Genomic DNA, 24,057 nt, shown 5'->3' with positions numbered 1-24,057 from the left:
AAGAAATTTGACTATCAATTTATGTCCAGAATGTGTGGAGTCTGCAGAGATGTTAGTGGTTCATTTTCTTGGCCTTCGGACGTCAACAACTCCTTCATCCATGTCTGGTTTTTTTTCCTATCCATAACTCTGGATATACCCGTGTGGAAAGTGACATTTTGACAGGGAAATTATTTCTGAACCCTTAGCCAAAGGAAATACACTGAATTATCCAGTTGCTGCCGTTTCACCCAGCTGCTGTGCTTGCAGGTTTGACAAAAACACCACATATTACTAATATAAACCCCTTTACAAGTTGAAGCGTTGTTGATTGACAGGCTTATCCAGCCTGCATTTCTATTGATTTTCTATTCCCAGACATTAATTACTTCATGTCTGCAGGAAGCAGTAAACACACAAGGATCAACAACCATCCACTTTCAAGCAGTGCATTTCCATAAATAACATTATTGTATTCCCTCACCAGTACATCTTTTCCAATTAATAAATATTTCGTCTGGCTTGATATTTTAAGCGTAATGTTGAAGCAGATATGTAATTGCAACAGAGGAAAAATGGCTTTCATGGAGTTAATTGAGGATGTAACATGTTGTTTCATTAAAACCCATCCTTTTTAATCAGCAATAAATTTGTTTAGACCTGACATATTTTGAAAGATAGTAACAAAGTAAAATTTCTTTGATCAGGACTGGATTAGGCAAACCAGCAACTGTCCAAAAAAAAACAAATCTTTCTAATGAATAATCTGTATTTTAGACTAATAAATACAAATGACCTGAATCTGACTAAGTAGGTAACTTCATCTTACAATGCAAAAAAGAAAAAAAAAATCATGTAAAAGAGGTAAGATGTTTTAAATTACATATTTTCTATTGAACATCTAAAATATGTAGAAAGTACAAAATTGTACACTTTTCTCTGAAAGTGATTAAGGCGAAGCAACGCTCTAAAGAGAGGAGATACATTTTCAAGAGACTGCAATAAACCAATAGAGTTATAGATTACAGAATCTGTGGCTGAATTTATTCCGTCGCTGCAGTGGAGAATATACGTTTTCCTCTTTTGACGCTGCATTTCCAGCACCTTGCTACCCGAATGTGTGGTATCTGATATGAGGGGCTCGTGTTGTTACCCAATGACAATTTAATTTTGCTGCATGCTGGAAAGATTCCACATTGACAAAAAGTGGCCCGTGCTGCTTTGCAAAGCAGTTTGGAGAACCTTTTAGTGTAGAGCAGAAAAGCAAGCATTTGAAACGGGAAACTAACAAAGAGCATAGCAGGGTGAATTCAGGTTATAAAACTCGGTGGATGCAGAATAACTTTTGGAAGTGGCCTGCAAACATCAGTGCTTCTAGATGCCTGTGGTCAAGAAAGAGATTCGAAAAGTTTCATGCGTCTTATTAACTGTCAAAATGACGAGGAAGTGAAAACTACAAAACATGTTTAATAACCTAAATATGAAACAGGTATTTCATTTTACAAACTGGCCTAATTTGATCATCATAACTTTACTTTTATCCTTCTACCTCACAAATAAGTCACTCGGTGGGACAACAACACTGCAGGCAAAGTGTGTGCTGACCAGTCAGACGTGAGACGCTTCAGCGATTTAAATTTTCAAAATAGATAAACAAAAATAAACAACTTAATTAGAGGTATTCGTATAACTCGCATTTGATTCCCTCTCGTTTATGATGGTGAGTTGCAGTCGCAGCATAGAGTTTGACAGAAAATATGAGCTAACTTTCCTTTCAGATGATCTAAGATACATTTTGCAGATACAATTTAAGAAAAACTCTTTAGTGTCACAGCAGGTATGTTGTTGCTGACTGACTTGTGAAGCGCGGTTTCAGGCTACTTTACTCTTAGACGCCTATTTACACCTGTCAGAGGCCCTGTCACCATGTAACAGTGCAGACGAAACCGCACCGTCACAAACATCTCACCTGCCATTTTATTACAAGACAAAGATCTACCACAAAACACAGCAGTTTTTTTATTTTGATGTTATTTTCATGGGGAAAAAAATCTGAGAAAAGTTTCTAGTCTCCAAATTTTTCCTTGGTTTGTGTCCATGTATTTGCTTTTGTACAAAAGGAGAATAAAAAAATGTTGGAACATAAAAAAATCTCCACTAAAATGGCAACAGAAAAATGAAACGGTAAAATCTACAGGCATCACCAAAATACCCTCTTCTCTAGGTATGATGCATTCGGAGAAAAATCAAGAATGCTCAAACGGTTTGATGATCGCTTGCTGAAAGGGGGGGAGGAAAAATTCATTTTTATAGATAAATAGTGCGGGCTGTCAGCTCGCTTTGAGTAGATGGTTGACAAAAAAAAAAGGCTTTGATTTTGCTGGATTGTTGGCAGCAGGAAAAAAAAAAAAAAAAAAACATTGCAAACAATGTAACAAAGTCCTGTGGGTTTCTCCACTCAGACAAAATGAGGTTTGCTTTGCCGTGGAGCTTTTAAATCTCCGATCCATAAACAAATTTATAACCTGGAACAAAATGATTTCTGTGGTTTTCTTAATGGGAACCTAGAATGCCATATTTAATTATTTTAATGGACTTTAACTATCAACTCCCCTCCTCTCTGAATATGACTAAAAAGTGCCTCCTTGTGAAGGGAGGTGAGCTGAAATGCCACCCTCTCCTGTCTTGTTGTGCTGGTCATGCAGTCTTATTGCTAAAAGAAAGAAAAGAAAGAAGAAAAAAATGTTTGGGCATGCAGCTGACAGGCTACGTAGATGTGAAATCCTTAGGTGGGGAGCAGCTGGAGTCATCAGGCAGGCTCAAAGTCCCCTGACAATCACAAGCCCTCAGAGAGGTTTGGAACAATTTCAGAGACTGTAAAGAATATATTTTTAGTAGATTTTGTTTCCTTCGGTTTGTGTTGCCATCTTAAAGAAAAGTGTTCTCGGTAGATCAAACAGTTGTCCACAGAGGAACAAGAGCTCGTCCAATCAATCCTCAGACAGAAGTGATTGGATATGAACTACAGGTATTTCACAGAAGCCAACCATATTTCCAATCAGGAGTTTTATGTCTTTTCAAACTCTAGCTTTGATTGTGTTTCAACCACTCTGACGTCCTCAAAAACCGGAGACTAAATATGTTTTTTTTTTTTTTGTGAACTATTGCTGTTAAATCTTTATCACTACAATTTTTAGCCCAGTGGAGTTGGCTAAGACTGCAAGAACTAATTATTGTGCTTTTTTTTTATTTAATTACCAGAAAATTGCCATAGTTAGTAACTGGTTGAAGCTTATCTAGGGAATGTCATCTCTGTGAAATAAATATTTGATGCATTGAAGAAACATGAGCATTTTTTGAACGATATTCATAAATACTGATTAGTTCAAAATTTTCCACTTGTGGAAAAGTACGGAGCCCCTTAGGGGGACATGGAGGACTTTTTTTTTCTCTTCTACGTTTTCTTGCAATAATGTACTGATCAGTTCATGCGGCATAATTGAATACTGTAAGCATTTCTTACGTTGGCCATCGCATTTATGCTATTATATAATGTTTTCCTAAGGTTTTTCCATGCGTGTTAATATCTTGTTGTGAAATATGTGAAGCTTTACATCTTTTTCTTTAGGATAGAAATGCACCACAAACCTAAACAGAAACTTTCTGTAAATAGGAAAGAAAGAAAAGATACATCCAAAATATTTGAACTGTTTGAGTTATTATCACGGGGTAATAAAGTCATCTGACAGTTTGGATTGCGTCTCTTTTGTGTTGATCGTTTGAATGGTCTCCATTTTGATGTGCAGTTCCATCTCAGCCTCACGCAAACAAACATGCAGAGAAGAAATCGATTTTCAATCAGCTTTTTGCACCAAAGAGTTTATAATATGCAAGTTTCACTAAGGCTCTTTAAATGTGTATACATTTGAAATTGACATTTGTGACTGTATACAAATAACCCAGCAAATATCTCAGTAAGCATATTGAAAGGGAATACAAAACTTAATGCAAGGGAACGCAAAACAAAAAATCCCCCCCATCCCCGTGTCCCTTTTATTGTAGAAAGTGTTTTCAGAAAGCCCAACAGTATTCCACAAAAAAAAGAAAAAAAAAAACAATCTTTGGACTGTCTTTAAAATGTGTGCTTATTTCAAAAGTAGATACCTCTGTTGCTATTTTAATGGGAAATAGGAACCAAAGTAGGAGTGCAAATAGTGCAAATGTGTGTGTCTGAGGTGCCCTGTTGATGAGGCCCAGTAAAGCAATTCAGCTGTTTACTATGCACTAGAATATGATCCCTGCGTCTTCCAAAATGAAGGGGGGAAATGTTTCCAAGCAAAGCTGATACACTATGCGTCTCAAGTAGCTTGTTTCTGATGCCACGTGAAGAGATTTCTCTTCGATAACCGTCTGCTAAGTTCGACTTACCAACGCAACACTGCTCAGTTCTTTCTGGTTATTAATAATGACAAACTGGAAGAAAGAGAGTTCACTAATCCACCATCCCCTTGCTGATTCCCCCATCGTCAATACTTCCAACATGTAGCTTTTAGCAAACAAGTGATTAGCGGTGTGTTCATAATGGCAGATGATCCAAGAGAGATATTCTCCAGTTAAGAAATCCTTAGTCATACAACAGGCGGACGTGACTCATGCAGCCAGGTGGGGGCTGAACATTTGTAGCAAAGCAACGAGGTGGCAGATGTTTTGTGGTCTGCCAGAGGAGGCTGGGCGCTCTGCCTGTGGCGGCTGATTGACACAAGAGTATAACGCTGAGCCCGCCTGTCTCCAGGATCCCTGCTGTGGGATTGATGGAGGTGGGATTAAAGGGAGCTGCATTATTCTGGTATGGCAGAGCCAGATTTTATTTATTTTATTTTTTGCAAAATATTGTTTGTCTAGGACCAATTTTAAAGTAAATGGCCTGAGGTGCATGTCCTTCCAATGACCGTACAGTTATAACAAAAAAAAAAAAAAAAAATGACAAGCCAAAATAAAATCTGACTTTTCAGTGCAGTACTTCCTCAAAATATGAAGTTTTCAAAAAGCTTGTGCAGAAAAATGTCTCTCTGTAGGGTCAGAGGGGCATAGAGGGGCTGGTGGTAGATGGCCTGCTAGATGGCAAAGTGCAGGCTGTTCCAGATTGGTTTCCTGGCTTTAGCAAACACTATGCAGGGAGAACGGCTTTTAATACAGTCCATTGTGCATTTTAAAGCAATTTCCTCCAGTGCAACATCTTTTTTTATTTTATTTTTTACAAGAAAACCAGTTTGATGGTGAAAGCATTCCTGCTGTGACTAGTTCAATGTTATAAATTTGAGTCAGAATATGACTGATTATCCAGGAACCATTAAGGACATGTGCACAGATGCTGAAACGAGCACTGACGAGAGTAATATTCATCCGCAGGATTTAAACGATTACGAATCTATTTATATTCCTAATTGATGTTGTTGATTTGATTGATTCCTACTCATATTTGCCACTTGTACACACCATATTTGGCTGTTATCACCTCAATTATCAGAGACATCAGCAGATCGGATATAAAGCTGGCATGCAAATCCAATGTCATATTCATCAAACACTCTGGAAAATGCAAAACCGAGCAGAGGACGCCATTTTGTGACTAGTGCAGAACTAAATCAGGTGCTGGGCTTAGTTACATGCACTGAAATAGATCATACGCACACTATATTTAATTTAAATTTGTTCAGTCAAGGCATCCAGAGAGTAGGATGTTTTCTGATCGAATCGAGACTTTTGGGCTACTTCTCACGTAAGACACAAACATAATGATCTCAAATTAAATATGTAGAAAGAGAAATTTTTTTAATTACCAGCCAGACACAGTTTATTTTGTTTAAACAAAATCATTCCTCTGTGAAAATCTCTCATCGCCGCCGCACAGCCACGTCGGAAACTTACCTGCTGGCATAATTCAAGGACTGCGTGTAGTTCTAAATGGGTTAAATCCATGAATTAACCCACTTGGCATTCACTAGCTGTCTCAAATTCAATTTTCTCTCTCTCATACTCTTTTACAGAGTAGGCAAATTTAATCTCGTGGATATAAATAGTCATTTCTGTCTGACAAAATGAGTCAGACATACATACTCGCACGCACACACAAGATAAACCGATAAAGGCGATGAATCCATATAAATGTTTTAACTTATTAATTATTACAGCAGTTGTTAAACAGAAAGCATGAAGCCAATCAATTCTTAAATACATTATAGTGTATTTACAATTGTTCCTACTTTGACCTTATTAAATATCGTTTAGCTTTTGCATTCAGTAGATGCCTAAACAGGCACAAGTTTTATGATTTCTCTGTTAATTCATGTGTGAATTAACAGATTATTTTTTATTTGATATCCTCAATGCTCTCTCCAAATTATGAATTAGGCTGGATGTGATAAAAACTAGGGCTCTGCTTCATGATCATTTTGGTAGAAGCCAAGAAGAAAAAATAAATAACCCTAATCACCTCACTTAGACATATGAAGAAACATTTGGCAGTCATGCTTAACAAGTCTTTGCCATTACAGTAAGAGTGAGTGATTCGAAATCCCAGTCAAAGGAAGCAACAGGATGCAAAGCTACCCTACCTTTAAAATACCAACACCCATCCAAACTTATTGGAACTTCAGCAATGTACACACTTTTCATCCTCATGCCAAATTGCATTTGCTTTGTTAGTAAAATAACATTAAAGAAGACTCCATGTACAAATGGAGGAATACTCTTTGGACCTATGAGGCCAAAATGGGGGTGAATGCTCAATTAAAGGGAGTGAATATTTAGAGCAATCACCTTTCTGCAAATGATGTTGCTCATGTATAATTTGTAAAACATCAAGAAAAGGGTAAAACATCCAATGGGGATGAATACTTATCGGCCCTGTGAGTTGTAGCTTTTCAGTAAGGAATCTGACAAAGACACTGTAGATCAACTCCACAAACGTTCTCCTACCTGTTCCTGTCGGGTACAGAAGGACTCTCAGCAGGACCGGCTCCCATCACTTCATCCGTCCCCTAAACGGCACAGATGCGCCTTGAACAAAAGGCTTGACAGATGGGGATTCCCTAGGAACATTTGAAGGGATATGAAGTGGATTTTTCTTATTTTTATTATTAATTTCAAATTAAGAAGGGTTTAACAATGTGAAGAAATGAATTCAATTATTTTATATTAGTCTTGTTCTTATTTGCGCTCTTCAAATAACATTGTGTGGCAGATTTTAAAGCAGCAGTCGCATGTTTTGCAAAGCTTACAATCTTTTGTCACAGAGAAAGAAATCGGCTCTTTCAGCTTCTTCAGAATGGTAAAACATAAGCATCACTTTATTCTCAAAATTAGAAGTAAACAGTATTTATATCCTTGAAACTTACAGTCATCATAGTCTATGGCGTGTAATATAACGAATCTATGTGATCGAGACGTGGTGGTCCACAGAAACTGGCCACGGCACTTTGCAGGGAGAGAATTAATCAGAGAAACAGCCAAGGAAACCATAAAACCTCTATAGGAGTCCAGTTAGAAAAGTCTGTGGACACAACTCCTATTAGTTAGGTACTGGTCAGCCCTGGCCTTTATGGGAGAGGAAGGAAAGTAAAGATTGAAAGAAAGCCATAAGAAGTCCAACTTAAACTTTGTCACACACCACACAGAGGAGATGAAAAGGGATGGCAGTAAATACAGAGCAAACCTGGAAGCTTTAGATCCTGTAGTGAAACTTGAAACCGGGGTGCAGAGGTTGTTCTTCCAGGAGGACGAAGCACACCTTAAACCAGAGCTACATTATTACATAAACGTATTTAGGTAATCTGGATTTCTAAAATAATTCCAAGTTAAAAAATGTGATGCCCTTCAAAAATATTATTTCATCTCGACTTGTAGTGTATTTATAGTCGGGCTTTCATGTTTTCTTCAGATCACCCAGAATGCTTTGTTGACACTAAACCTTTCAATTGAATTAGTGGAATATTTGAAATGCACATGAATTATGCAATTTTTCTGTGTATCCATTTATTCTGTTCAGGGTCATAGCTTTATTATCGTTTTTCCAGCTATGTTGAGTTCACTTTAAATTTATCTCTTTTCTTTTAAACGCTCTGCAAATTCACATGCGAGTTAACATAAACCTTAAACTTTTAGTTTTGGTCGAACACCGTGTCTATTTTTGAGGAACCACGACACTCAGGCATCATGATAATTAGATGTCGGCACCTGCAAAGTTTACGCAGCTTCTTTTAAATCTTTAACAACACTTTTCTTTGTTTTGCTGCTCTCGGCATCCGGATGAAGAAAGCATCGGCTCGATACCTGCCTTCTGTTGTGACAGAGTCGTGCGACACCGTCTTCATCAAATAGCTACTTTTTTACGTCGAGCCTGTCACCCGCTTCTTCTGTGAATGTATTTGATCAGGGAACGAAAGCTGATTTGTGGCGTTGTTCTGCTCACGCCGTGGGCTCCAAGGCTGGGGTTGTTCGTGTGTCCACATGGTACCCCAATTGTGACTCAATAAAAGCAAGCAGAGTTTAAACAAACGCCTGTTTCTTATCTGTAACACGCGACATTGTGGTTGTAACAGCTGACAATTGCTTAATATTCTTTGTAAAACTAAATTTGCTCCAATTGTTTGTACTGAACACACATACCTTAATCTCCGAATCACTTGGGACAATTAAAAAAAAAAAAACCGATACATATTTACCTGCAACCTGCTCAGTTCAAATTAAAACCAAACAAATTGTGAGGGACCAGACTCAAACAAGGACAAAAAATGTTCAAAGTAGAAAAAGGCTTCAATTTAATTCTTCAAAAAATCATCAACAAAGCATAAAAATTTAAAGCAAGAATAAATCAAAAGATAAATAACAAATTTGGATCCAAATTAACTGAGGTCAACTGAACTCTAACTAAACACAAACAAAACTGACCTACCAAACAAAGAACAAAGGCTGCTTAAATAGGGGTGGAGTAACCCAAATCTACCACAGGAGGGATGTCTGACCAAACAAAAGAACAAATAACTACAAAATTAACTAAAGCATTCTATAAACAAATAAAGCAAAATAACTTTAACTTAGCACAAACAATAAGTGAATATTTAAGTGACAAAATTAAATAAAATCTTGAAGTCTCCCTCTTCAGTCTTTCAGAAATTTGTAGATGGTTTACTCCAGGTTCCTCCACCAGCTGGTTCCTATAAGTGGCACCTCAAACAAAAACAAGTATAAATTAACCATTCAGACAGACATTAACTAAAGTGTGCACCCATTAGAAAATATATGTCTAAATGAAATAAACTATACTAATAAAGAAATCAATACTAACACTATGTGGTGGTGGTAGGAGCATCCACCACACAAATGTATAATTTGTTAGGGCCCTGGTCCTGGAAGGAGTGGGGCAGTTTCTCGTCATGCAGATTTGAGTGTGGCTTATTTGACCAGCAGTTTAACACCAGACCAATCAGCAGCTGATGAGACACACCTATACCTTAAAAAGATGCTAAGGGACAGCTTTAGCCTGATGAGTTCAGTAACAATGGTTAATTTATTAAAGAAACATCAGTCACAGGATATAATTCGAGCACTTGTTAAATATTTGAAAATTACAAGATTAGCTGAAAGGATCTAGTAAATAGATTTCTGAATTACATCTCCATCCAGTTGATGGCGATAATGCACAGCGTTTGCAAAACTGCCAGAAAACGCCACAGAAGAAGAAAAAGAAGAAGAAGAAGAAGAAGCCTGATTGTGCAGCTGGGCCTTTGTTGCACCTGTCTTTGCTTTGAAGTTTTGTATGTTAGTTGTGCTGCAGCATGAACAACCTGTGGCATTGTCAGACATTTCTATTGTCTGAGCCAGTAGTGAGTGATAGTTTGGGTGGCGCTTCTCCCTTGTGTTTTGCTCATTACTCTGTAGTAGTGGTTGTATTTGGCCCACTTTGCAGAGAAAGCTTTGTCTGGTTTCTATTGTTTATTGATTTCACTTGCAATTTCTGTCATCAATTCCTGGTTTCTGTGAAGGTTTTTTTTTTAAATTATTATTGTTTTAATAAACCTTTTAATTTCTTACAATTTTTAATGTTTTAATTTTACCCTCGCTGAATCCTAGCAGAGTTGGGATGCAATAGAAATGCTAAAAAAAAACAAAAAACTGGCCACAATAAGCTGGTTACAAAAGTGTAACTGAGCATCCTTAATGTAAGAGTGTGATCTCCAAACCCCTAAAAAAGACGATGAAGAACTTCCTTCTTCACAAAATGTAAACAAAAACTTTTGTTTTTGGCAAAAGATCACCAGCCGTTTCTCCTGTTTGAGGCATAAGTACACTAAGTGGTGTGGCTTTTAGGCAGATCAGAATTCAAAGTTTTCATGTGGATGCACTTTCACACCTCCCCAAACAAGCCAGATTTTCTAGACAGATGAGCTTAATTTAGATTAAAGCAGTGTAAAGAGGGCTGTTGTGAATGACTAATACTTTCAGGAAGCACTCTTTGATTCAGTTCGAGAAATCAGTCTTCTTTCGTTTCATAGGAGTCTGTGAGCACAGTTAACATAAACCTGACTGTGTTTATGCACACTGTAAAGCAAAATAAATCACTTTAGACGACATCTTTTCCATTTTTGGAGATATCTTGTCACCTAGCAATTTGTGCTAAGGGGTCACAAATAGCTAAGCTATCCCTTAGCTATCTGCCAGATTAATCTTCAAACTCTAGCTGATGCAAAACTGCAATTGGTTTATATTTTATGCACCTTGACAAAACATCAGTCCCATTTGGAGAAAAATAACTGCAAAGAATGGCACTGCTTACATCTTTACTTTTGATTTTCTTATTTTTATTGGGTATTGCAGCAGTTCATTCGGTGCTACTAAAGGTCAGTCTTCCTGACCGGTTTCTGTTTCGCATTCTACACAAGAAAAAATAAAAAAAATAAAAAATTGTGAAAAGTAAAAAATTATCTTATCGGCCCAGTCCAAACAGACCAGGGCACCTTTGAAGCATTAGGCATTATTTATTTCAAACAGGTTTAAAAGAAAAAATAAAATAAAAAATAAAAACAAATATATATATTTGTTTCAGGAGAAGCCATTTTAAAGATCCCCCTCATGCCTGCAGCAGGATTTTTTTCTTCTCACATCATTGCTTTATCACCTTCACCGATGCCAGTCACCCCGGCTTGTTATTTGGAGCAACTCCCTCATGTTGATCATGCAAACCTAAATCAAAGCTTCTAAGAACAACACCCGATGACAGGAAAGCACAATGGATTGAGCCTCAACTGCAACAAATGACAGGGAGCAAAAAAAAAAAAACAAAAAAAAAAGATAAAGCTATATCAGATTGCCAGCGCACAAAATCCACACCCTGCTGGTGAAGCTCTAATTCTGCTGTTCCTGCTGCAAAAGCCATTATTCAGGCAATGATTTGTGATAAGACTGCAAGAAAAGTTGATATAGTGGCGCTCTCTGATAAAACAGGGATATGAACTGGGTAAGCCAGGAAGTCTCATTTCACCTTTTGGAATAGGAGCTGATAATATATATAGTGTTTATAAAAAAACCCCAGATGGAATAGATCCAGCAGAGCTGCTTCCTTCTGTTCTCTTACCCCGTGTGAAGGGATTGTCTTACAATCTCATTGTTTTTGCTATCGTCTAATTAGGAAGAGTGAGCAAACACCATGGGTTGTTCAGTCTAGAACAACTCAAAGGGGAGAACATGTTTTTCTTTTAAAGAATTTTACAGAAGCTACATTTAATCTCTATTCAAAGGATTAAGTAAAATCCAAGGATTATCCTCGCCCCGATTAATGCAAGTGAATCTAGTATCAGGATCTCAAGATAGGCAACCCAGCTCCAGAAAGCTGGTGCCCATAAGCGTCGACATCACCTTTTCAAGACATGCACGCAAAAGCCTGCCAAGCCTCTACAACAGAGGCATGTTAGCCTTTTTGAAAAACGACTTTTTTATTCACATAAAACTGTCGTGATTGGGATTTTTACCAGTGTTTTATTACCATACCATACCAACTTTATTTATAAAGCACTTTAAAACAACCACAGCTGATACAAAGTGCTGTACATTAAAACAGCACTTTGTATTTGTATTAAAAGAAGAAAAGAAAAAAAAAATACTCAGGACCGAGTCAGGACTGTTGGTCCGAGCAAGAAACAACATTGAAGAAATTCAAAGGAGAAACATAGAAAAGATTTGAAATAAAATGTATGAGGTTCATTAAAAACTTTATATTATCTCAAGGATCTAAAATATTCAACTAAGGAATAGTCACCATAAACTACTTCTTAAGTCGCTTTAACATTGCTTTTCTTATCTTTTCATTAGTTCTGTTCGTTTTTGGGGAATCATGCTATTGATATGAGAATTTTCAAAAATATCGGTAAAGTCTCAAAATCTTCTGAACTTGGAGATTAAAATCTATACCACTTATAAGCACAAAGCATAGAGAAAATTCATAACATATTACTGGAATGCAAAGCTTTAAAGCCCGGCACCTTAAACATTCAGACATAACCAATATCGCACCCCAGCTGTTGTTTGTGTTTGTGATATTGCCGACACTGAAATTGAAATGACGACTTCGACTTGATATACTGTGCAGCTCAACTTGCCTTAAATGTTGGCATTTTGAAAACATGCGGTCCAAATCCCGAAGAAATGTGGAGCTATTTATTGGAACATCAGGTCCTGTTTCTTCAGGCGCGTTCACTTTAGTGTATCTGCACTAAGATAAAAGCTGGAGAAATGTGACTTCTGCTTCAGGATTTGGGCAATTTTCTAACATCGCTTAAAAAGAAAAAATTAAACAACGTTTTCCTTATTTTTTTGGCAAGACAAAACTGGAAATTATAGTAAAAAAGAAAAAAACTTATGTTAACATATTTTTCTTTATTGCATGTCATTTTCTCTTGTCTTTCCAATTTTGAAGAGAGAAAGAGGCATCTGTCTCAGATATTCATCCATCTATCCAACCATACATCCATCCATTTCATTTAGACGCGTCATTTTGGAAGAGTTGCAAAGGGAAGCTATGGCTTGCAAAAAGGATGTGCTAGAGATGAAAAGAAAGCATCTTTTCATCTGTCTGGCAAGAGGCACAACAGTTGCTGTTTAACCACAAGCGGGTCTTAAACACACGAAATTACCAAAAAGCACATTGCTCATCGCTTCATCCCTGCACTCGTGGCATTTGCAGTAATTCATCTGGGATGACTTTTAGTGCTTGATTTGATTGCTTTCTGGATTAGTTCTCTCTGCGATTTCAGTCGCTAGCTGTCCGACCCTTCGTTATCTGTTTCCTCTTACAGATCTGTGCAGATTGGACTCAGCCTTAATCTGAGAAGTCCAAATTGCTAAGGCAGCTGCTGTCCAACCAAGAGGTTGGCACCCGCATTGTGCTGTAATGACCATGACAGCTGGCGTGGCACGGACTTGCATGACAGGGTTGAAGACTGGCGCTGCCATTTTGTAGCACCACTCTGGGTGGCGAAGTTTTAGTTAAATCTCTCCTTATGCTCGTTCTGCTTTTCTCGCGTTGAAAGCCACAGTTTTGCTAACAATATTTACTTAGAGATTCTTTCTAAATCTGTGCGACAAGCACGGGATAAAATACGACAAGATTCTCTTTTTGTGTTTCCCCATCACAGACTCCCTCTTGGGGTGTGTGCTGCAGCAGATGCTCATGTGGCTAAAATCTGGATGGATTACATGATCTAACAGATGCTTCTTCTGTTTCTACATTCTCTGCCAAATGAAGCAGAATACAAATCCACATGAGCGCACATACTCAACAGCATTTACAGAGCCAAAAAGTTTTAAACAACTTCTGTGTGTTCAGACTATGTTCATGACACTGTTCAGGAAATATATGCTTTGATGTAGATACTGGATACTCATAGAGTTTGTGTAATCCTCTCCAAGAGCAATCTCTAAATCAGTAAGGTCTGCGGAAACTTTTTCACATGCATCGTCGAGCCTTAGCTGCTGTTTCCCTTTTTTTTTTTTTTTTTTTTTTTTTTTTTTTGCCTTTGTGCCTTTTTGTTACTCCCTTCAACCACTTTTGATAATTACTGGCCACTGCAAACTGGGAATACTCTATAAGTCTATAGGAGCTGCAGTTTTGGAGATGCTCTAGCCATCACAATTTGGCCTCTATTAAACTGTTTCAAGCTTATCCTTTATTTATTTTTTTTTGTCTCAAATGCATTAACTGTGAGGGTGAAATGTTCACTCTCTGGCTAATATATCCCCGCATTAGAAGGTGAGAAAAGGCAGTCATCGCTCAGCGATCATGTTGTTATACAAAGTGTAGATGATCATTGTAAAAGAGAAGTCATATTATCTCTTGTTTGTGTCTCGTGATCGTATTTTAGTATGTGGCCTTTCAAGTGCACAGAAAGCCTGACTGACACTTGCTCTATGATGTTAGACATTAGCATAACAAATAAATTAAAGCTTCTAGATGCAGTAAAATATGTCATTCAAAATAGAGAGAGGGCTGTTTGGAAGAGGATTACTGTAGGATTCTTTGGTGTAATACACATAATTTAACTAGAAAAATATCCATGTTTTACAATCTAAAATTAATATATATATAATGTTTTTTTTTTTTTTTTTCCCTATACTCTCCAAGTCTCAAAACAATTAACTTGGAGACCATTGCATAAGTCACGAGTCTGTGCACACAAGATGCTGTTTGTGTGGCTGGTCTACAATATACCATTGTTTGGGGGAAGTCATTTGCAACAGATGGCTGGGTGTAATTCCAGACGGAAGGAATGAGAGTGGCAAAAATACAATGCAGAAGCAGATACAAGGAAACTAAAGTGCCGCTCGAAGCTGTGACACTTGTGTATAGACTTGAATTTATGTTACGTGTCTGTGTCTCCAGTACATGAAATTAATTGGAACAGAAAGTTGTTTAGCTTGGCAGTAATTTAGATGTTGAGGTGTCACGGTCGGGTGAGGATAGAATGTAATGGTGCATATGTGTAGTTTCAACTCCCCGCAGTGCAAGTACATTTCCAACATGTAATCATGTCCAGCATGCAACCTGTAAATGGCCTGGGCTAAATTTGGCTTCAAGGATCCTGTTTCTTGTTGGAGCCAGAAATGACCATATTTGGCCAGGAGGATGGAAGTGGAGACATGATTGCAGGCTGTCCAGTTTTATGCGCATAGGGACCAGAGATTTCCTTTCGATAATGTTACAAACAGCAAAAATGACAACCGACATGCTAATAAATAAGAATGAAAGCATATTAACTCTAACAAAATTGAGAAAAGTTGGTATTAAATATTTGAAAATTGTTACTTGTTAAAACAGGTAAAACGTAATTTGTGATGTGATAAGTCCACTGTGGTTTTTGTGCGTTTTATAATAAAATTAACCCTGACATAAAGCAGAAATATCCAATAACCTATGGGTTTTTCTTATCTGAAAGATAATAATTTTTGGACATCAAAAAATACTTGGGAGGGGAGCAAGTGGAGGACGAGGTTGCCTAAGAAGTCACTGTAACTTTGTGATCAACAGCTATGTCCAAACACCAGTCTGAGTTTAATCGCCATGGTGACCAGGTGTGCTTTGCTGTGGATCGTGTTAATCTCTACTACGTTCATTAACATTGAGTTTAAAATCAGATATCCACTCCTGCGTGCTCTTTGTAGCATCCTGGTCAGAAGGACGCCAGCTAACAAAACATCTAGTACATCAAGCTCTATTAATAAATATTGCTATTGGAGGTTATCAAAAACGAAGACACAGAAGTTGCTTAATTACATGTTAAGCGTGAATCTGTGTGAGAAGCAAACAGTCCAAATTGCTCAATGCAAACTTTGATTTTTACACAGATGATTAATTATTTTTTGGTGAATCCTTTAATCCTCTTGGTGCTGGTTGTTTTTCAACTCCAATGTCAGAGCAGCCGCATATCAGGACATCGTCTAGCACTGTATGCTTCTTTTTCTGCTGACAGGATAAATGAAGATGTTGATTTAATTTTCCAGTTGGATTCAACCCCTGCCCACACTGCCAGCAGTACCAATATATGCTTTAATGACCAAGGTATTAATGCGCTTGACTGGCCAGTACTAGCCTAGACTAAACCCCATAGAAAGTCCATGGATTATTGCTAGTCTACCAGTTGTCTGACATTTCATATGTTAATGTATTAATGCACATGCATTATCGGTTACTCTTTCCTCATTAAACTTATATTGAAAGTCAAGTCAGATGTGATTCATAATTGATGAAGAACAACATCGTGTTGCAGTGATTCATTTTGCTGGTCAGACAATTCAGCAACCCCAAAACAAACAGTAGATGGATTAAAAGATTGTATGTTTCACCCAGTAAAACGTTAACCGTGGCTGTTTGTTGATATTCTGTTGAATCGATGCTGTTGCATTGAGTCAAATTATTGCATGCGAGGAATAAAAAAACAAAGATGTGGTCGATGCAGTACAAACAAGGCAAGAAAAACAGGGAAGTAAGAAAAAACGGACAAGTTTTCATTGAAATATAGCAACTCCTCGTAGATTTGCTTGAACAACTGTTTCAGTCTCATTCTCAGTCTGTTTGCTTTCACTATTTTGGAAGGAGTTTTTTTGCTGGACATATGACGTATTCAGTGAAGATGTGTGTCAAAGGGACAAAAAACAAGCATGACCAAAATGTGTAATGATTCCCAGCTTTATTTGCAATGTCATGCCTTGTCTGGTTTTTATCACGATACGGTTTCTTGAAAGCCAGTTGCCCAAAAATACCGATTGTATTAAAGTTGTACCATCAAAGATGCAGCTGTGTGCCCTCTCTCTGAAGGATGAGTCATCCTTCAGTGGGCTACGGGACAATGAAAGGCTGATGCTATTGCTAATTCACTGGAAGAATGATTTCAGGAGAGACATTTCATGAACTCCAACCCACTTGAAGCAGGTGGATGATGTGGAGTGAAAGTTGTTTATTTTTTTCTGTAGCTTGGTAATGAGACATTTTCTCTCTTTTTTTGAGAGTGGGTTTTGTGACGCTGACCCATGGCTTCCCCACGTTAAATTACTATTGATGTTTAACCCTCCTCCCCCACCACTTTCTACAGTAAAACATTGAATGCGTCTCCCACCACTTGCTCACTATCTTACTCCCTAAAACCATAAGCGCACATCATTGATTTCCTTTGTCAGCCCGTCATGTTTAATTGTCTGATTTAAGAACTATTAATCTCCTGCTTGCATGCAGCAGCTTCACTTACTGCAAATGTAATTAACTAAACACAGTGCTACTGTATGAAATTCACTAACACGTGGAGGAGGATTTTCTGTTTTTGGTTCACACTTAGTCCTCGAGTTGCTGATGCTGCTGATGTGTGCAGCCATACGGCAGGCTAACAGGACAAACTGGAGGACCAGCAACCAGTGGAACGATACTGACGCGTTCTGTTCAAATGAGCAAACACACCACCAGTTGATGTGTGTGTTGGCTACTGAAAACGTCACACATCAACATGGAGAACTACTTGATATTAAAAGTAAAAGCACACAGACGTTTCAGTGTCTGACACAAGACAAAGTAAATAAATGAATGTTGGTCAGTATTACTGGCCATGAACTTTTAATTTGGAAAACTACAACTCAGTTGTTATACAACACAGTAGAACAACTTAAATTCAATATTTACCCAGCTAATATAAAAGTGATGAAATTGATTATTAGAAAAATAGGAGTGTAGCAAGTCGTTCAAGCCTATAGGCCTGTCTAGCTCACCCCATTTGTGATTGTGACCAGTAAATGATAAATTGCCTTTTTCTCTTCTTTGTCCCTGATCATACCACCAGTTTGGAGATGACACCACCGTCTTTTGCTCTGATCCAGGACATTGCACCTGGAACTTAACCCAATCAAGCCAGTGGAGCTCACAGTTGGACTTCCAGAGAACCCTCCACTCAACAACACTGTGCTTACTGTGGGTTACTTCCGGGTTTCAGGAACCGTTCCAACCCGGATACCTTACATGGTTCTGGACGCTGTTTGGAAGAAGGTCCAGCAGTGACTGTACTTCCTGCGGCAATTCGAAGGAGTACAACCTTACAAATGAGCTGTCGGCCATCTTCTACACTGCCATTATTTATAAGTCATCTGGGATGCAAGGTCAAAACATCTCAGTAGATCTCACACAATCTGGACACAAACTGTTTAAACTCTACCTTCAAGTTAATGCGACAGAGCTCTGTTTGCAAAAATCCGCCGCCGCTGAGACAGTCTTGCCCCACAGGCTGTCTCTCTGATGAACACATTGGCCACATTGACTCTCAGCCAGAGTAGTCAGCCACTCTACTGTGAAACAAAGTAGCCATTTTTGCAGTGTCAAAACCCTCCTTCATTTTTTCCCTTTATTTTTAACGACAAAATTTTTTTTTTCTTCATCTCTATAGCATTTAATCTAAAATGTATTTATTCTTTGTCTGTGTGCTGTTAGTGCCTAAAAACCAAAGCCAATTTCCTTGTTTGTGCACACAGTCTTAACCGTTTTTTTTTTTCACTCTGTCAATCACTTCTCCTTTTTCCCTCTGAATCTCATATATGCGGCCGGACAAATCATTCAAAGTGGTGAAGGCTCCTTCGGTGTCTTTGTAGGAGTTGGCCAGCTTGCTAGGAAACATTTGTCTGCTGCTTTAATCAACAAGGCAGCTCAAGAACTACTTACTATTTAATCAAAAATACTTATATCTAAGACAGATAGCAAGCTGAAAACACATTTGTGTCTGAGGCTCATAGTAGCTTTCACTTTCCTAACCAGATGAAGTCGACTAAATACCCTTCAAGAGAACGACTTCACTTGCACGAGACATATCTCGGTGCCGATACTGTGAAGTCCCCCCGGTACGACGTCTGTTTGCACTGTTACTCATCTCCCATTTGACACTGGTAACTATCGCTTCTTTACCTCCGAGTGTCCATTTGCTTTTCCGTCTGCATCCGTTTTATCTCATTGTAAATTGTATGTATTTCATGCAAGAGTCTTTCCTAAAAGACAGATCGATGTAGGCAGCGTAAGCCGGCTCTTCATTCCCCTTTGGAGGTTCAATCAGGTGTGACGCATGGTGAATGGGCTTGGAGGACAAATGGAATTCAGTGTGAGCCATCACGCTGACAAGCTTGTCATGTTCTTCCTCTATAATTGTCTTTCCATTTTTCCAGCGGGCCAGCAGAGATGCAGCTGAATTGTGTAGTGTTGCATTTATGTCTTCCCATCATCAAAGGAAGGCTCTGGGAGGACTTTTTTTCCCCCCCATCATGCCTTAATAATAAAAATAAAACTCCCTATGAAAAAATAAGCATGCTTTCTCAGATGCTGATGTTTCTTGTCAGTAATCTCGCTCACTTGAATCATTGTTGGGACAAGAATAAACCTGTCTGTAAGCCCTTCACTATTTTTGTTGTTCTTTAGCAAGCAGCTCTTTTGGGGGGGGTGGTAGGGGGGTCATTTTAAAAAGCAGAGAACAAGCTGTCAGCACATTGTTGGTATATAATTACCACATGTGTTAAGGTAACTGTTGTTTGCTAGCACTTATTTTTTTCGTTTTTGTCAACCCTTAGTGTAAATCAAACATTTTATTCATAAGTTCATGCAAAAATATTCACATCACTTTTATGTGACTTTTGTATTTTTGCTAATTTCCTCAGTTTGTGGATTTCATTCTATGAGCTGAAGAACCCGAACTTCACGGATTAATCCTGTCCTGTCCATTTATCAACTCTCGTCTCCGATAGGGGACTGAAATCTGTCTTTAGTTGTGTGCTGGATTGGTTACCAGGACACACAAAAGGGCAACACAAATACACACAGGACAAACAATGATCGATGCAAATTCTCACTCCTAATGTCAATTTAGCAGGTTATCCTAAATGACCATTTAGGATAACATGCATATTTTTGGACTTTGGGAGAATGCCAGATTACTTGGTGCTTTAAGAGAACATGCATTTATTTATTCAGAAACACATCAGCAAAATCCAGGACCCTTCTGCCGGAGAACACGAGTGTTAACAGCACTGCCACTATTTACTTACGGAAATTTACAAAACTAAAACAAACAAAAACATAAATGTGTCACTCAGCAACAAATTTGCAAACAAATAAAAAATAGCTCTTTGTAAAGAAAGATCACTTGCATGAAGCATATGTTGTACTTTGATAAATGTTTTGCATGTGTGTTGGACTGAAAGTTTGAAAATTCAAGATGTCATTTTAATTGAATAAACATCTTAGGCTGAAAATTCAAAGCGTTATCCTGAGGTTATGATCGCCACCTATTGGTCAAAATATTATTTCCTGAAATCCATAATAAAAAAAAAGGTATGTTCTCATGCCATGTGAGGCAGTACCAAGCTTGTGTTTGCTAAGGTGAGAAAAACACAGCTTCTGTGTGATGTGGAGAGTAATGTCATTGGCTCATTGCTTCAACATTTGCATAACAATAGTACATTTCCTATCAGTGAGACAGACAGTGTTGGATATGTGGCACCACTAATTTACACCAATCCTGGCATGTTTTTTTTTTTTTTGTTGTTGTTGTTGTTTTTTCCTCCAGAAATATGCTTCTGCCTGGTTTAGTTGTTGGATCACATTAGATATGGTAAAAATCTGATTGAAAAGTAGGACAGGAACCTCATAGTAGCCTGTCTTTGTATGAAAGAGAAATGTAAAGTTTACACAATAGTGTGACAGAGGTATGACACGCAGTTCAAAATCCAGTGCACGCTATGCAGGAGTCAGAAACTCATTCAATATTTTGCAGTTTTAGAACGCTGCCACCAATTATCCTGTGTGTATAATAGGATACACACAGGGATCATGTGGTGTAAAGAATGAAGTTTTGTCATGTTGTAGTTCTCACAGCTTTACCACTCTTATCCCACCGCGATGCAACATTCCTCCACAAGAATTCATCTTGTTAAGCTGAACATAAAAAGTTACTACCAAAGGATACGTACATTTTTTGCGCCTCATCCAGTCAGCAAGTTTATCTCGAAAGCCTAAAACAGGCCGCCAATCTCACCGAAGGAGAAAAGCCCGAACATCCTTCAAAGCTGAGAACAGCCACGCTTGTGTAAAACCCTGGTTGTGAGCAGCTTTGTGGACCATGTTAAACTCCACGGCTGGAAAACCTTGTCAACAAACAGGCTTCTTCACCCAGTTTGTATTTCAGTGTGAGGGAAGTAAAAAGCACGTCTGTTGGAAAGTTGCCACGTGATGCGTGGAAATGCTTTTTGGCTGATGTAAATGAATTTAATTTGCTGCAATATACGTTGAAAGTTAAGCTTCTTATGCTTCAGAGTGATGATGCCGGTCATCATAAGAACAAACATGATGCATTTGTAATAATTTAGGGGGTTATTTATAATAAAGAAATAGTGGACAAGAAGTGATTCATGAAGGGAATTTTGATACAGTGAATACAAAGATTATCCACAACACAGAATGTTGGTATGTATTGGTCAGCTTGTCTACAACGCTTTGAAAGCTGCTTGACTGACAGCTGTTCATGTCTTGGTTATGCAGATAATGAAGTTCAAAAGCATTAAAACAAAAAAAAAAACAAAAGAAGTGAGCTTGCCAGTAAAAGACACAAAATGTAAGACAGTGGTAACATAAAATTCGCTAAGCTTCTATGATTTTGAAAATTGATTTCTCTTTTATAATTTGACATGTTGTCTTTGATCTCCAGCCAAGGCGGACTGTCACAGATTTGTTTAGCAGGCAGCTCTTACACACGATGCATGTCACACATGTGTGCCACTACTGCGACATGCATGCAAATGTTTAAATATCGTAGCAACAGTTGGGGGCAAAAGCACAGCGATGAGCTTTAATTCCCAGAAAGCCAGTTGATCTCTTAAAAGTTAGGAAATGTCATGGCAGAAAATAATGCAACACATCCTGATTAAACACTGCTTAATCCCTGCCCTGGATCCCATTAGACATGCACTGTTCAAAATGGGGGATCATTAACAGAAACACAGCTTCATTTCCTCACACTCATACCTGGCTAGCACACATTTTTCAATATGCCATACACTGCGAGAAATGAAAAACGGCGTGACGTAGGCTTAATTGACAGCACCTTCCAGCTCTCTACATTACCAATATAACATTACCAATCCAAAGCAACAATTGCAATCTTTTTTATTACTATTGTTATTGTTATTTATTTATTTTACCTTTATTGGTGTTATACAAGATCAAAAGTCTATTCAACTTTAGCTGTGTCACTTGTAATAATTGATTCTAAGAAAAGCTCTTCCACTTAAAGAGCAGGCTGCAGTTACCTTTTTTTTCCATAAACAATAGAAGAGGCTATTTTGGACCGCTGAACAGGGACTCAGAAGTGATTTAATGAAAAGGTCAATAACTGATTACGCTAACCATCTCCCCACTGTCCACCCAGTGGGTGGCTGCAACCTCTTTCTATTCCTCTCACCTTTCACTGTCCTCCTTTTATTCTTGGCTCTCTAAAGTGACTCCTCATCCTCTCTCTCTCTCTCTCAGTCAGCTCTGTCAGCCTGCAGCTCGTTCAGATGTTACCCCCCACTTACTTTGCCATGGAGGATGTTTATACGACGGCTTGTGATCTCATGATGAAATGAATCCTAAATGTCTTCACTCTTTGGATGCCTACCATGATTCTCTTTGACTTTCAGTCGGTCTCTCGTGGCTTTGTGGAATTTTTTTTGCTGCTTTGGTGGGATAATAATCTCTCACAGCTGTGCATCATCAGTAAAATAATTACCTCTGAAATCTGAGCTGAAGACAGATGCTGTTTAGAATTGAAAATGCCTCCTAAATTTCAGATGCATATTGTCACTGTCGGAGTGTATTTCGACCTGCTGCATCACAGAGCCCTGAAGGCGTCATGATGAGGCAGTTTTTCTTCTGCCTTTTGATTAAGAAATATAAAATGGGGACAGATACTATTGCTTTGACATGGTACAACTAAAAGAGTTGTGCATTGTTAAAATAAACATAAAATAGGTCATCTATGAATCCCAGCATTTAAAAGCTGGTGTTTATCAACCTAAATAAAAGCTTTATCCTTAGATTTGTAGCCCTCATCAAGATTTGTTTTATTTTTATTTTTTCCTAAAACAGCCTGTTATGTTCAAATGAAAATAATAATTAAAATTTAAATATAGCTACCAGTAATTATAAACTCAAACCTAACTCAACAAATCTCAAAATGACCATACAATTTTTCAGATGAGACACTAATATGAATCACAACATTGAGATTATTTTAACAAAACTTAATAAACTGAAGTCAGAAGATACTCAAATATGAACTGTAAAAAAAAAATAAATAAATAAAATAGCAAAGCTACAATGTTAGCATCCTCTGTTAACTTAAATCCTTGCTTTACTCTCATGTTAGCTCTGCCTTTCAGTCTAAGATGTTTATTCAGCTTCTATCTGAGGTTGTGAATAAAAATTGCAATATGAAATGGGACATCCCTTCAAAGTCACCAGCATGACTGACAGTGCTCGGACTTCCTCCTGGCTCTGATTGATTGCTTCCGGCTCAGTAGTGTGTTTCTGCAGATGGCGGCAGGACCACAGGGAGAAGGCCGAGAAGCTCGGTTCTTTTTTAAACATATTTTCTGCCTCATGTTACACCATCACCATGGTGACACTTTTCCCAAATATGTAAAAAGCATATTTCCGCCTACTGCAGCCTTAAAGGACATCATAATAAAATAATAGACATATGATGCTAGTTTCTTAAATGAAACAGGGAACCAGTGTTTCCCTTTGGTGACCAGCGATCTGGCGATCGCTTCTTATTGTGCTTTTTCTTATCTTGAGAAAGTAACCCCAAAGCAGCCAGTGTTATCCCAGTGAGAAACACAATACCACCATTTTAATGTTTTATTTGAAACTTTCTCAAATGCTTTACACTTTAAGCTGTGGGAACATGGATGGAAAATAATCTGAAATGATTTGCTTCAGCAGCTCATAACCCTTTATTTGCAGTATTCCTCCCA

Source organism: Poecilia mexicana, unplaced genomic scaffold, assembly GCF_051168715.1.
Source record: "Poecilia mexicana isolate PSO_F unplaced genomic scaffold, ASM5116871v1 scaffold_12, whole genome shotgun sequence".
NCBI classification, from domain to species: domain Eukaryota; kingdom Metazoa; phylum Chordata; class Actinopteri; order Cyprinodontiformes; family Poeciliidae; genus Poecilia; species Poecilia mexicana.
The sequence above is the reverse complement of the archived record's forward strand: the minus strand, read 5'-3'. Positions refer to the sequence as shown.